General features: G+C 40.7%; 1 pseudogene; it reads left to right on the forward strand.

Moving 5' to 3' along the window:
• The first annotated feature begins 2,101 nt into the window (after nt 1-2,101).
• On the forward strand, nt 2,102-4,398 carry LOC108886927 (uncharacterized; annotated as a pseudogene).
• Nucleotides 4,399-16,499: the final 12,101 nt, after the last annotated feature.

Genomic DNA, 16,499 nt, shown 5'->3' on the forward strand with positions numbered 1-16,499 from the left:
CTGCATCACCATGCCACCCCTTAGGTCCTAACTGCCTTCTCCCACTGAGAATGTTGATACAGAACTCTGTGGGGGAGCTAGTAAGCATCCCCCTCACTTAGTTGAAAAACACACACAGAGACATGCATATTGACAGTAAAGTCTGACAGCATGGACAAAGACAGGTTTATGTTGGTTATGCCGTGTATTTTATTTTCTTTTTATTGTATTATCTTTTTCTGTATTTTATTTTTTAGATTCTATTAATCACTCTCTCTCTTGAGGACAACTTCCCGGGGCATGTAGTGAAGTGCATCCCCTGAACGCACCCCAGAGAAAACCACTCCTCCCTTAAGCCCTCCCCTTAGCAGGTGGGGTATAAATGGTCCTCACTTGTCTGCAATCAGTCTCTTGCTGGTCCTTGATCATGGTTGCCCCTACATGAGGTGATGAGTAGGGCTCCCTGTTTCTTTCTTTTGTTAAGTTTAAAAATCTGGCCCTACTAACTTTGTGTCTTTGTTTTTAAGCTCGCCCGCTGCTGCTCTGCTGTTTTGCTCTGTTCTGTTCCGTTGTTGTTTTGCATTATCATTGGTTTTGGTAGGGTTAATTCTAGTTTATCTTTCTTAGGTTCATCTGTTTTGAGTACTGTGGCTTTTGCATGCAAGTAGGACACATTATTGATGCATGTTTGGAGTGATTTTGCTGTGCTGCACCCAGGTGAGTGAGACAGTGAGACCTGTTATCTAGGCTGCCTCCCCACTGGAGGCCCCAGCTCACTGCTTACAGCTTTAGTGATCAAGTGAGTGCTGTACTGGATTTTTAGCCCCCTGTAATTAATAGTCTGGGCTTGAGTAGTTTTAACTAATGTGATGACTGTAACTTGGTTAATAAATGAATCTTTTTTGCTACTCACCTCACCACTTGTTGCTAATCTTTGTCTTGTTTCCAACAGCTCCAGTGTGTTTTTTTTTTTCTTTTAGGTCCAGTCCTGATTATGAGTGGGTTTTTTTTTTTTTTTAAATAATAAGTTTGATTCTCACTGCTGTCTCTGCCTGTTCAGTCACAAACCTGTGTCCTTGTAGTTTACAGTGAAATAGTTGAATTTTCATTATATCCTGAGGTGCAAGGCCCCAGGTGGCACTGTTTGTTCCTTAGTCAGTCCCTCGTATTCATCCCTCCCTGATATTTTGCAAACCCAAATTCTACTCCACACTACACTTGGCGTTGTTGGCAGGATGACTGAAGGCAGAGACTTGTTTCCTTTTTTCCACAACCCAATTGATTTGTAATTTTGTTCCAAATGCATTTGGCTTCCAGTATACCATATCAGACAATCCATCAAACCGCCACAGGACAGGTAACTTGTCTTTCAGTTCTGAGTTAGGTGAACCGAAAGAAATCCTCAGGAACCAGCAAGAGCAACTGAATCATCTCACTAGGAGCCTTACAGCCCTTACAGAGGGCCCTAGAACCATGGTAAGAAAGCAGTGATTTGTAGGAGGTGCCAAAAGCCAGCTCACTTTGCTAGGGAGTGTAGGGAGGATTATGTGGCCATCCAGCCACAGCCAGCCCCTATAGCCATGCAGCCCAATTCTGATAAATACTGCCCCCGAGAACCAAGGAAACTCACACCCCCTGAACCATTGAGCCAAAGTTCAGGAGGGGGCTCCTCTGGCTCAGATTTGAATGAAAGATTGGTATCCGTAAGTGCAAACATTTCTGTACAAATGGGAGGAGTGTGGGTCTCTTGTTTAGTGGACACTGGATCAATGGTGTCAACGATAACTGAGTTTCTTTCTGCAGCACTTTGAACTTTGGGGCCCTGAAAAACTCCAGTCCTGTAGCTGGCTACAGTTGTGTGCTGCTAATGGGTTAGCCATACCCTTTGTGGGTTATCTAGAATTGGATGTGCAGCTTTGTGGCAAAACTATCACAAGGCGGGGGGTGGTAGTAGTCAGAGACACATAGTGTGTCCTCAGTCCCTAGTGTATTGGGAATGAACGTCATAAAAGAATGTTATTGGGAGTTGTTTGTGTAACATGGGTCTGCTGTCTTTAACTTGTCTTCTGCGTTACAGGCTCCTACTTCCATTCAGCAGGCTCTCCAGCAGTGTCATCAGGTCCAGGCTAGTCCCTCCTGAATGTTCAGGTCGCATAAAGGTAAAAAGGGGCACAGTTTAGAGTCCCTGGGGGTACTATGAAACTGGTGGCAGCCACAGGTCCCCAACAATACAGTGGTGTCTTTTCAGCCCATGAGGGGGATTTGGGTTGCACCAGCCTTATTTCTCATGATATCCCACTACTAGATGACGTGCTAGTGCATTAGCAATATCGGCGTATTCCACCTTCAGAGTATGAGGCAGTGTAGGCCCACATTTGCCAACTTTTGGAAGCACAGGTCATCAGAGAGTAGTAGTAGCCCCTTTGTCTCTCCCATTGTGCTTGTGAAAAAGAAAGATGGCAGTCTCTGCTTGTGTGTGGATGACTGGCTTTTGAACAGCAAGCAAAGATGCATTCCCCTTGCCCCCTGTATTGAGGAGTCCCTTGATGCTTTATCAGGGGCCCACTGGTTCTCCACCTTGGACTTGGCTGCTGGGTACAACCAAGTACCTGTTACAGAAAAGGACAAGGCAAAGACTGCATTTTGAACCCCTTTTGGGTTGTTTGAGTTTAATCGGATGCCTTTTGGTTTGTGCAATGCCCCCAGTACTCTCCAAAGATTGATGGAAAAAATCTTTGGGGATCAGCATGGTCAATCATGGTTGCTGTACTTGGATGAGGATGTTGTTTTCTCTGCTACTGTGACAGAGCATGTTCAACACCTGGATGCTGTGCTGGGTCACCTGCAACAAGAAGGACTCAAAATCAAGTTGGAGAAGTGTTTGTTTTTTAAGCCAGAGGTGAGCTACTTGGGACACATCATTTCCTGTGAAGGTGTTGCCACTCATCCTGGCAAAATTGAGGCCGTTGCAGAATGGCCAAGGCCTAACCAGCGTCTCGAGATAACTTCTGTTGTGAATTGGCGCTATATAAATAAAATTTGACTTGACCATGTGTCGAAGTTAGGCTCTTTTCTAGGATTTGCCAGATATTATAAACAGTTTGTTGAGGGGTTTGCCAAGCTAAGCCAAGCTTGCCCCTTTGCATCACCTGGTTGCCCAACTGACTGGCACAAAATCCCAGAAGCCATCAGAAGCAAGCCTGCCTGTTACATGGACAGAGGAGTATGAGCAGGGCTTAGAGAGCTTGAAAAGCAGGTTGGTGTCGGCTCCAGTCTTGGTCTATGACAACTCCTCCTTACCCTTCATACTGGAGGTCGATGCCAGCAACAGCAGGCTGGGTGCTGTACTCTTTCAAGAACAAGAGGGTAAGGTCAGTCCCAGGAAGCGCTTGTGTTAGCCAGACTGGAGCAAGGAGGGGTGCTCTATCGCCATGTCCTTCTCCCTAGGGGAGAGGAGGTGGTCCAGTTGGTGTTGCCGACATCACTCAGGAAACGTGTTACAACAGTTGCATAATTAACATGGGCACCAGGGTGCCAAGCGGACAATAGAATTGGTCTGTCAGAGGTGCTATTGGCCTGGAATGCACCATGACATCAAGCAGTGGTGTCAGGAATGTGAGTGTTGTCAGGTAGCCAAAGACACTCAACCTACTACCTGTGCATATATGGGTCACTTGCTTGCTTCTCATCCAAATCAGGTCCTGGCCATTGACTTCACTGTCCTGGAACAAGAATGGGCTGGAGAACATCCTGGTCATCACTGATATTTTTTCAAAGTATACCCAAGCTGTTCCAACCCACGACCAGCGGGCATCTACAGTGGCCAAGCTAATAGTTAACGAGTGGCTTTGTAGGTTTGGTGTGCCCAGTCGCCTCCATTCTGACCAGGGCAGGAATTCTGAGAGCAACCTTATCCTGCAACTCTGTCACCTGTATGGCATTGAGAAGAGCCATACTACCCCTTACCACCCAGCTGGAAATGGCCAATGTGAGAGATTCAACCACACCTTACACAACCTCCTCTGCACTCTGCCTGTCACCAAGAAGAGGGATTGGTCCAGCTATTTGCCGCAAGTGACTTTTGCTTACAACACCACTGCACATCAGTCCAGTGGTGAGTCTCCATTCTTTTTGATGTTTGGCCAAGACCCACAATTACCTGTTGACTTTATTTTGGGTAGAGTGCAGGAACCTGTAGCTCGCCACCCCCATGACTGGATCATGAAACACCAGACTCGACGTCATGCTTTTGAGAGCACAACCAGGCATCTGGAAGCTGCAGTTGTGCGGCAGAAGGAGCGCTACGACCAGCATGTTCGAGATATTCCCACTGCACGAAGGTCAGCTGGTCCTCCTCAGAGATACTGGAGTCAGGGGCTGTCACAAAATCCAAGACATCTGGAGCTGGAGCTCAACAGTGTACAAAGTACTGAAAGCTCCTGGTTTGGGAGGATCTGTGTACGCCGTTGCTCCTGTGAGCATGTTCACTGATATTTTGCAAATCCAAATTCTACACACATGAGAATGGACTCCAGCCAATGTCAGTTACCTTGTGGAGACTGCTGGTAGAAATGCCAGGTGAGAAAGCAAGTGAAACAGAAGTAAGTGTTGAGCAGCACCTCTGCTGCCAGAATCTGCTGCACCTGTGATTCTTCTTGTCTTGATTCTTTTTTGAGGAGACTCAAAAACTTGAATCTGCTACATTTGTGTGTTCCTTTGTTGTGCAGTGGTCAGCTGCACTTTTTTGGGGGTTTTACAGCTATTAAAACCCTACAAGATCCAAATAATTTAATTCTGAAAGGACAAAGTGCAAATCAGGAAGTTCATTCCTCAAGCTAAATGGTGGTGCCTCTAAGTGTTCCAGTTGATATATGATGTGTGTGATGGTTTATCTACTCATTGTTATGCAGCAATGAGAAAATAGTGGAGTCAGGCACTGCAACAGTGGAGATGGAAAGTGACTGAACAAGGAGAGAATTATGGTTATGGGAAGCTATGTTGATTGAACTTTAGATGGGTGGTGTGTTGATGGAAATCAAAGTAGGATCACACAGAGACTTAAAATCATCTGGCAGATCAGCATGTGGTCTGCGAGAAAGCTCACCTGCATTGGCACTTTGGTCATCAGCACGATTCAAAATTTTAAAAGAAAAGGTGGATAGTACAGTCAGCCACCTGTAACAGGTTGCATCCAGTTTGACCAATGTCAGGAGGTAAGTCACTGCCCATTTGAGGGGAAAGAATTCAAGCATATGAGTTGGATAGCAGGATTCACTGCAAGGGAATCCTCTGCTGGTGTACTTTGGCTAAGCATAACTGATGGTTTGTAAATTTAGTTCTGTAATCTATACAGAACTATCACTTTTCTTTTTCACACGGGCAGTACCAATGCCAATGATGGAATTCTCTGACTGCAAGGAGCAAGTGGTAACAATTGTGGATTTCTTCCATACATTCTGTTGATATCATGATAACTCTGATTTGACTGTTCATGTTGGAGCTCAAGGATTTTCAGTACTATTCTGCATCCATGGGGGAGCAGATGACAACTTGTCTCCCAAAAGTTTCTTGTAGAGGACATTGAGTGTGTGCCAATAAACAGTGCCTGATAAGACTGTACACCAGGTACAACCAGAGCATGCGTGTATTCTGCTGATTAGATTTTTTTGATTCTCAATATATACAGCAGGTCAGTTTTAAGGCTAATTGTATGGAACTTGGCCAGGATTTGTTTTTTTATTTTTTTTTATTAAATTCTATGATCCCCTCTATTGTAAGGTGTATAGAATAGATTTGCATATATGCCTACACTCTTTATCCTCGTGACCAATTTGGTCCCAGTGACTTCCATTATAACCATGTTTTTGATATTTTTGGCTGTGATGACCCCCCTAATCCACCAGGGGCAACAGAGCTTCATCACAAAGTTTCAATGGAGGCCTGGTTCTCTTACCTTGCAAAATGCATGGCAATAAAAATGTTGAGCGTCTCGAGATAACTTCTGTTGTGAATTGGCGCTATATAAATAAAATTTGACTTGACTTGACTTGACTTGAAAAGCACAGAAATGGTCTTGGTGTGTTGGGATTGATATAAAAGAGTGGTTTGAATGTGGTTGAGAACATATTTTGGGCTCTGTTTATGTCTTTTTTGATCAAGAGAGAGCCTCCTCTCCCCTGTTGGATGCATGGTATCGCATGTTTATGCAGGTGCATGTTTGAAGTCTGTGAGAATAGTCTGCCTGAAACTAGGGGAGGTTCTTGCTGCAGTCTTGCCATTTTCTGAAGAGAGTGGGTGAGGAGGAGGATGTTACCAGCAGTGAGGATTCATCTGTGAGCCAGGAGGGATCAGGGGAGGAATTCCTGCCAGGCACAGAGGAGGAGGAGGAAGAATAGGAGGAAGGGGCAATATGAGGATGACACCTCTCCATGGAGATCAAGAAATAGGTAAATCCTGTGGTCTCCTACACATGAAGAGGCCCTGTTGTTCTTTTTTTTAATCTTTACATGTATATTTTTTTGTTTTTATTCCATGAAGGATTGGGCAGTAAGGGAAATTAATTCCATTAGAGGTGCAATCAACAATGGGCTGGCTTTTCCTCTTTTGGATAGGTTACATTACAGTTACATTTGATTTGATATATTTATGAGGTGTTATTAAAGACCCATAAAACATAAGGGCTAAATTTGAAGGCAACTGGACTTTTAGTTTTCTTGAAGACATTTCACTCCCCATCCCAAAGGCTTCCTCAGTTCTAAAAACTGGTTGAGGAGTCTCTGGTATTTAACCTGTATTTAATCATGTTTCTCACCAGTTGAGTGTGGCTCTTCTCTATGTCTCTTCACTGACTTGATGAAGGCCCAGTTAGGGTAACCACATGTTTTAAGTGCTGTCTTGAGGTTTTCTTTTCCATCTGCCCTGGACGGAATGTTTTCTGCCCAGTGGTGTAGAGTCCTGATAACACCAAGTTTATGTCCCAGTGGGTGGTGGGAATTAAAGAGTAGGTACTGATCTGTGTGCATGGGTTTTCAGTAGAATGTCTACAAGAAACCTAAAAGAAGTCTTAAGACTACCATGACCTGGATAACTGAGAACCTACAGACAAAGACATGTAAAGTTATGTCTTCAGTAGAAACTGTATGTGTTGGGGCTGGGTGCCACAGACATGATAGGGACATTGAAAAATTTGCTGACAAAAAGAGAAATGTAAAATAAAACCAGACTTATCTTGGTTTCATTCAAATACAGCTACTTTTTTAGGGTGATGGAACAATTGTGGATGTTAAAAGACACCAAAATGAACTGTTCTCCATAACTTCCACCCTATAAAGTTTTGGGGCTCTATCAGTGTCACATTACTTTTGCCTTTGTTCTTTATGGCAAATATTACTCCAACTCAAGCAGTCATAGGTAGGTTGTTTGTCCCTGTGCTAATGTATGAGCCATAAGAGTGTACAAACACCAATCATTTTGGACCTTTGTCACCACTGTAAAAATAATAAACAGGTTTTAGGTTGTGGAGCAGTCATTGCAGGTTACGTTTAGGCACAAAAAAACAAACAAACAAACAAAAAAACACTACTGGGTTATGTAGATTGCGGTTTGGGTTAACAAGGGTTAGTAAGGTTGTGGAAAAGACATGAATAAAAGAAACTACACGTCTTTTTGCATGAGCAATACCAGTTTCTATGGGTTGTAATAACCTGCTTGTGTGGATGACCTACAGGCCTTTTTTTTTTTTTTTTATATAGGTCAGTCTCAGTCAAGACTCATAATTCATATAGCCACTAAAGGACATTTTCAGCAATAAACCCTTACTTGATCATGTCAGTATTATTAGAATATGAAATTATGAATTGAAAATTGGTGGTATTTACAACAGAGTTATCCATACAATAACCACATTCACTGAGAAACTTCTCCTCAGAGAACTTTTCTTGTCTTCCTCTGCATTCACTTCCATCTCTTTCTTTCCTGCTGTCCCATCAGTCTGCCTTTATGTTCCACAGGCTCTTAGGTATCTATTTGTACCTGTGCAAACAGCGCTAGAGCTCACTAATAACAGTGAGGGGGCAAGCTTCCTGTAGCACCCTAAGGATTGAAAAGCTAATACAGAGAGCTGGTGAGTGCTTGGGAAAACAATGCCTGGAAGTGTCTGGCAGCTCAATAGCTGCTGCCAAATGCTCCTAGGGACAGGCTGGGTTATAGTAAAATTACTGCCCCTATCACCCAAGGGGTCCACCCTGCTATTTTGTCAAGTACAACACTTGCAATATTGGTCTTTTTATTTGTCTCATAGGAACTGAGAATCCCAGAAGTGTTGTATGTATGTTCCACTGTTTGCATCATCATCAGAATGTGGATAGTGGTAAAAGAGGGGCTCAGAGTGATTTACTGCAGTATTGATTTTACAGGCTCTTCAGCCATATAATGAGATCTATCTTTGTAAAACCAGAATGTCCTCCTTAAGTTTTCTGGAAAGCACAAGCTCAACAACCTTTGTCTCTTTTATGTTTAAAGCTCTCTCATTAAATGTCTGTGCTTGTGTGTGAGGCTATAGTGTTAATAAATCTCCTGTGCCAAAGATGGTCCTGCTAGTCAAAGAGGTAAATCTACCTGTGAGCTTTAAAAGCTGAATTCTCACTAAGAATCTGAAGCTCAAGAGCTGGAGTATATAAATTCCACGTTATGAAGACTGTCTGATTGTGCGAGTTGCAAAGTTGGAGGAGCTATTTCTTGTAACAGTCCTCCTTAATTTTACTCAAAACAGAACACATGTCTTAACAATGGTCTGCTGTAGGTTCATGTTATGAGAAATCAGGATTTTTTTTTCTTCAGTTTAGCATGATGGATGCCAATTAAATTTTAAGGTGTTTTCCATCCATCCATCCATCCATCCATCCATTATCTATACCGCTTCTCCATTAAGAGTCGCAGGGGAGCTGGAACCTATCCCAACACATATAGACAAACAACCATTCACACTCACATTCACACGTGCAGGTAAATTAGTATCACCGATTAACGTTAATATTAATGTTCATGTCTTTGGACTGTGGGAGGAAGTCACACACAGAGAGAACCCACACAGGCACAGGGAGAACATACAACCTCCACAAGTTTCCGCAAGAAGGTTGAGCAAGAACCTTACTGTGAGGCGACAGTGCTAACTGAAGCTGTGAACAAAACATGGCACTATATTTGCTGAACTGATCCAAAATTCAGCCACAGTAAGCAATGCATGACAGAATTTTACACTTTGATTGGATTTCTTTCACCAACATGCTTTCTGGAATTTGTTAAAAAGTGAACTTGTCCACAAGCTTTTACAGTAACAGTACTTCAAAGCGTTATACTTTTACTCCATGGTGTGTTTGCAGAGCCCCTGCTCCAGCATAAAATCTGTTCTCTTTCCTGCCTCCAGGCATCACAAACTAGCTTCATTATTGCTCTGTGTGAATAGAGTAAGGTGACCTTATGCAGCTTGTGAATTGTCTCACTGTATTTCATATCATAGATATCATCTCTTATACAAGGTTTCAGATATATCACAGTTTTCACATATATCACAGAATTCCTCCACACCCTGTGGCCTGCATTTCAGTGGCTCCCCTCTGGACGCCAGCTTCAGTGCCCAGGCTGTAGGACATAGAGGAGAAGGGCAACCTTTGTTCCTAGGGCTCCTCAACTCCCAATCATCCCTGACCCACTGTCCAACCTCTTGACTCTCTCCCACACACAAACTCACACATACACTCATATACATGGTGCTGGATTTTTTTCTCTTCCTCCTCCTGAATTATATTATTCTCTATACACATTTCTACACACAGAAAGAGACTGTTGGCTTATCTGGGCGACACTGCACTGCAGATTTAATCTTTATTTGTTATTGCTGTTGTAAGGTTTTTTCTTTGTTTTTTTATTCAAGTGTGTCGTGTGTGATTTGTTGAACTGCTCCTCATGTTCTCTAATTGCCCCCTTGGGGATTAATAAAGTTATTTGATTGAACTGAATATTGTATGTGTAAAGTATGTGTATTTTTTATTTAGTGCTGGATGTCACTAGTGCACCCTCTATATCGCTCTATATTTGTGGAGTGGACTGTGTGTTTTGTCCCTCTCAGTTCACCATAATCAGGAAATGTTTGGTGTTACAGGCACCATGTTACTGAGTGTAGTGAAGAGAATTTTATTGTTTTGGTCATGCTGTATGGCCGAGAGGCTGTGTGTAAAAATAAAACCCTTCAAGTCTCAGCCATAACCCCAAATTCCCAATATCCCACAACACACTTTAAGACACAACACTGAGTACCAGGAAGGTTGAGATGCTCTAGGAGGCAAAGGATGCCAGAGGGAGTGGGTTACATATGTACTTTAATCCTATGGCAGTTGTGTAAAACCTCTGTGTCTCCAGAGGGAGTTAATAATACAAAACAAACATATAATAGTTGATAGATACTATGGTGAATTAGCTTTTCATGTCAGATTTTCTTAAGGAAACCTGACCTCAATTTAATCCTCCCTGGATAAATGGAACATTCTGGTTCAGTGAAGCAAAAACCTATAAAGTCCTGACCTTATAAAGTAGGTCATGACTGTATTTGTTATTTGACTGCTATCTTCATACGTTATAGTCTTGAATATTCATTAATAAAATATATCCATGATAAATGAGGTTACCACCAGAGTAGAGTTTAGCCTAAGGCCTTAGCAGGTACACCTCTACTGGAGGCTAACCAGGGGATACGGGATGACTTCATTAGCATTATCAGTGCTTTGCCAAAATGACTGCCTGTCCTGTGTCCCCTGACAAGACAAAGAGAAGCAGTTACAAACATCCAGACGTGACTTTGACACAAAAGACTTTTAAAACACTCAAAGTTCAGATTAACAAAATAAAACGTATTTAAGAGAGATCTGTGGGTAGTTTTAGTGGCATGGCAGTTGTCCTTTTATTTTCACAGCTCATCATTATTCATTTTTGTATATATTGCTTTCCAACATGGCAAAGACATACTGGGGAAAAAACACTATTGTGTATTAATTAATTAGGATAAGACACAGATTTTTGATGACAGATGTTTAACATCTCTCCGTCACTCATTTATCAACATAAACACTTCCTATAGTGATTGAGAAAACACAGCGGGGTCATTGGTCTTTGCTCTGGTTCAAAGGAATACACTAAAATAAATGAAAAAAAGCAGCAACATGGAATCCATCATGCAATATTCCTCTGATAAACAAACAAATTACAAAACCAATAAATGACTCCACTGTGACCAACTACAATGCAATTCTGCTTATATTTTAATGCATCAGAAATAATAATTACATATATTTATATGATGATATAACACTCAGTAATGGGCCGTTCTGAATTAAGTGTGACATAAGGATCTTAAACTTTCACCATTACAATCAACGTGTGCTCTTCCACTATTTTCCTCTTAATGGATCAGGTGTGTAACATTTACAGGAATCTACTGGCAGAAATAACACTGTACATAAATATGTTTTTTACTGTTGCACGATCACCTAATCATGCAAACTCCACATAGAAAAGCCCCAGGCAAACCAGGGCTCAAACCCAGAATCTTCTTGCTGTGACACCAGTGGTAACTATTTCACCACCATGCTGCCCTGTCAAAAATAATAGCAGAAGGAATTATATTGTTGGTGTGTTTGATTTGAATCACTTAGTTACTGGGGGTGCATTCAGTCTGTGAACAATCACATTAATATATGTGCCCAACTGCAGACCTGGGCCTATGAAACAGCTATTAAGTTGTGTGTCAGCTATAGTGGGTGCCATACATTATGGGCAAGGTGTTATTCAGGTTTGTTCTGTTACCTCATTCAACTTCATACAGACATTGTAGTTTTATTCAGTCACATCAGAAATGGAACTGTTGGACATTCCTTAATACATATAGAAAAAAAAATTTTTTTTTTTCATTTGTTGAATGAAATGAAGTGACACTAAGGGCTTAAATCATGTGATCGTAAACTTCATATACATTACTGTGTACTGAACCAAATTTGGATCACACTGTGTGCTCTGGATTGTACGGCCTGACATCTTAAAAAAATATATACACTTGCTATATGTAAGTTTTGCTATTGCTACATAGCCAGCATTAGCATTAACAGCTGTTTACTTACCAAGAGCTTCAGCCATTGTTGCGTTTACAAGACAAGAGGTTAGAATACGACCCCTGGCCAGCACTACTTCTTCATTCTCTTATGTTGGATTGAGGGCAGACTGGATGATAGAGTGACTCTCTATTGCAAAGATTACAAGATGTGACAGGCCAGGGCCAGCTGGTTAGCATGCTAACTTCAGTAGAAAAAAAGACATAATAGAAATTGAGGTAGAACTAGAGTTAAAATTGCTGTTGCTTTGCATTGCTGGAGACAGATTTTGGTGAGTGGAAGAAGTTTTATGTTGAACTAAGATTTCTCTTAGCCCATTAAGTAAATAGCTGTTGCTAAATGTTGCATATGTTAATAATGCAAACATTGGATATAGTGATTGCAAATAAAGTCAAAACAAGTTCTACCCACACTGCATATTTAGTTAAGTAGCTAGTCTTCCTTGGATAACCAGTATCTTTAACAACAAAAAACCATAAGAAAAAAACATCATTATATTAATCCTTTGGAGTCTATATAACTCCTGTAACTCCTCAAACTTATGATTGACTCTGCTATTGGCTGTTCTCTTGACATAAGAGACATCTTTTAAATGTATTTTGATGCTGTGAAGCAGCTCCTCTACTCCTCCTAAACACTCACATTTGAAACTGTCAAATTACATATTTGTGGTTGTGATGCATTCTAATTAATTATGATTTGTTATGCTGCCAGAGATTCCTGGCTCTTGTTTAGGTATCCCACAGCCAGTCTACAAGGGACATGTAATATTTACTGTAATAAACTGTCACATCTTTTTAAAACATCCCCTTCCATTTTCTGCACCAGTGAGATTGATTTAAAGACATCTGGCAGTGACTTTTCTCCCTCTCTGTTTGAGTCAGATACAATTCCTTGTCATGTCACCAGCCCTCAACAAGAACTTGTCATTTTCATAAAAAAAACTCTCAGTGTAGGGCACCACCTGATTTTGGACAGAATATTAATATTCTATGTTAATATTTCCATCACAAATTTTAGCAGATATCTAAAACCGTGACTAGTGATTCTAGGGATCTCATTTTCTATATCACAGAAACACGCATAATATCAGATACTTATTGAGATGAAATTTTCAGAAAGTATATAAGGACATCAGGAGCCATCTTACTAGATGAATGGACTTGCCGATTTCATGGATGAGTAGAATAAACTCAGTCAGCAAAAGAGATTGTAAAAGGGTTTTCAGAGTTCATTTGGTAAGGGAAGAAACCCAGGTTAAACATTAAAACTGTACAATTGCCAAAACACAGAGGAGTTATAGCGCTATGAGGCACTGAATGTAAAAATTCAGTTACAGTTTTCTAGCTGATGTATTTAGAACATTTAGCTTACTTTCCTTCCATTTAACTATTTTTTTCTCAAATTTGAGGCAAATCTCAATGTTAATTATATAATTAGAATATTAGAACTAGGTCTCAGCTAAGCAAAGGGTTTCAAATAAATGGACACAAAGATCAAACTTGGCCATGAGCTGTTGACCAGTAGGGTGCACTGCTGCTGTGGCTTTTTACACAGAAACACAAATCCATATCCTTTAGGCAGTCATTCATAGTTTTTCTGCAATGACTTTCTCTTTTTATTGAATATTTCACTGGTTAATAGCGTATAATATTTTTAAACATGTTACTGATAAACCTGAGGATTACACTCAATCACGTCGAATAATCCCACCACTCAGTTTGTCAATCTGCACACTCTGTCTGAATAGGGTATTATTTACCAGGACTGTCCATCATTCCTATCAGTAAGAGAACACTGAATTTACCAAGACAGTTGCACATATCTAAAAAAAGAGATAAACTAAATAGAAGTCTGACAGGTCAGGTAGCACAAATGGCCAAAGACAATTCCAATTAGTCAAATTTTAAAAAATGAAGCCCAAAGTAAAAAAAAAAAAAAAAAAAAGTAAAACTTCCAAATTTAACCATCTAACAGTTTACAGACCTACTTGCCCATTCAAATTTGACCTACTATTTGCCCTAGTCATGTGCACAGCTCTCTTTAGAATGCAGGCTTCCTACCAGCACTTTACTTTTAGTTTTGCCTCCAAATAAAGTGGGTTAGAATATCTTGAAAACTGTTGGTTTATTCAGAACTTGTCATATGAATGCTCAAGTCTGTTCTTCATTGAGATGTGTTAGCAGATCTAATCAGCTAATTTGCAATGTTGACTTACAATGCTGTCTACAACTACATTAGGTCCTGTGTTGGAATAAACCTTAATTACCCTTTAATGGTTTTGCTTGTTTTGGTTTAAATGTAACATCACTTGGTGTGATTTTTCGTAAACATGCAATATTTGATATATAATCATATACAATATCAGTACCCTTTAAGTTCACATGGTGAACTTGTTAGTAAATAGTTGGGTCTTTAGCTGCTAAATGCTTCTTTGTCTGTCTGCTGTTTGCTGCTGAGCAGGCAGTGAACAGTGGGTTTTACACAGCTTTTTCACTGATAAACAGCTGCCTGCTGTTGCTGGAGATCAGGTTGATGAGAGTGAACAAGGTCTCTTTTTCAAGTCTGACTTAATGCGATACTAACATGCTGTATGCAAGGTTAAAGAGTTCTCTTTATTTTATTACATATATCTGTCAGTATCTCTCATTAAAGAAAAAAAAAAACCCTAACTTAATATCTATATATATCCAGGACATCTGGTCACCAAAGCTGGGCAGTGTATAACTTGTACTGAAAGGCTTGTATTTCTTCCTCTCTTTGTCTTTTTCATTATTGTCTGTCCTCTCTTCCTCTGTCTCTGTTGCCTCTTTTTCTGCTTTAACTAACTCAGTGCTTCTTGCTTGCCTTCACAAAGAAATGAAGATTTTAAGTTTACTCAATAAGCATATTCTTCAGCCAACTGAACCACAGAAACATTTTATTTAGACTCAAACACAGTATGTCAGTTTTCAAAAGCACCATAATCAGACTTGAACCACACTTGACTTTTTAAAATTGAAATATTTGAACACTAACATTGTTATGGCAGGGGTTAGGGACACAGGAGAAGGACTCAAATGCAGTCACAGAGCTGACAGTTCAGCAATTCATTCCAAGGACTTGCTGTCTCAGTAAGCAGGTGAATATCTAAAAAAAAAAACACAAAGTTCACCAGGAGGAAGAATAGGAAACCACAGGACATTCAGGAGCGCATAAGAAACACAACCTAACTTAACATACAGCACAGGAACATCACACAAGACTCTGACAACAGGGGAGACACAAGAGACACAAGGGGAAAATGAACACCAAATTAAAACCAAGAAATAGAAAAAAGAAAAATACAAGAAACATGAGAATAGTAATTTCTAAATAAACCCAAGAAACAAGAGTCACTGAGGGGACAGGTCATGACACTCACAATATTTCTTCAAGCACTGAATGACATTTTAAACAAGAGCAGATAAATCCAGCAATACTATTCTTGGCCAGGGAGGAATAACCCACTTGCCACTTTCTGTTCTGGTTATGGAATTTTTTTTACCAGATTGTGTAGCTGGCAGTGGTTGACTTATCTTCTTGAAAAAGTTAACATCAGTGCTTACTAACAAACACAGAGATGGTGAGCAACTTAGCAGCTGCTGGCTCTCCCATGTCTTTCGGATAACAAAAGACTATTTTAATGAAATTTTCAGAACTGTCGGTCCAAAACTGAATTTTCCACAACACCCAGCAACTTACAGTACACTGTGTGAGGAATGGCCCCTTGGGAGCTTTGCAGTAATCCCACTGTGGAAGGCCTCCCACAAGACACAGACAGTGAGCAAGTCAGGAATACCAATGAGTACAGTTTGAAAAACCCTGAGACTGAAAATACAGAGCAGTATTTCCTACTGTTTTCAATATCTGCTCATTTGGCACTATCTGCTGGGACACAGTCACTCTTAACTGTAGTCACGCTTGCCAGCAAAGTTTTTTTCCCTTAGCCAGGAGAGGATACTGATTTCTGAAGTTGACTGCAAGTCGCAAGGGCAAAAACTGTAACAGGAACTGTGTCCTATTTTCAGCAGCTGCAATATAGTCATGTAAGTGAAATGGGTGTGCAGTTAAAATATAATTAAAAGAAACTACAATCGATAGACTAACGGGATGTTGGAATGTTGTAAATTTTCAGCTTCTCAGTCATCAGATCTCAACTGAGTTGAACACCTGTGGGAGATTTTGGACTAAAGTGTTTGACAGTGCTCTACACCACAATCATCAAAACAGCAAAGGAGGGAATATCCTTTGGAAGAATGGTGTTATCCCTCCAATAGAATTCCAGAGACTTGTAGAGTCAATGCCGAGGAGCACTGAAGCTGCTCTGGTGGCTCATGGTGG

Source organism: Lates calcarifer, unplaced genomic scaffold, assembly GCF_001640805.2.
Source record: "Lates calcarifer isolate ASB-BC8 unplaced genomic scaffold, TLL_Latcal_v3 _unitig_1164_quiver_967, whole genome shotgun sequence".
Lineage (NCBI taxonomy): Eukaryota > Metazoa > Chordata > Actinopteri > Centropomidae > Lates > Lates calcarifer.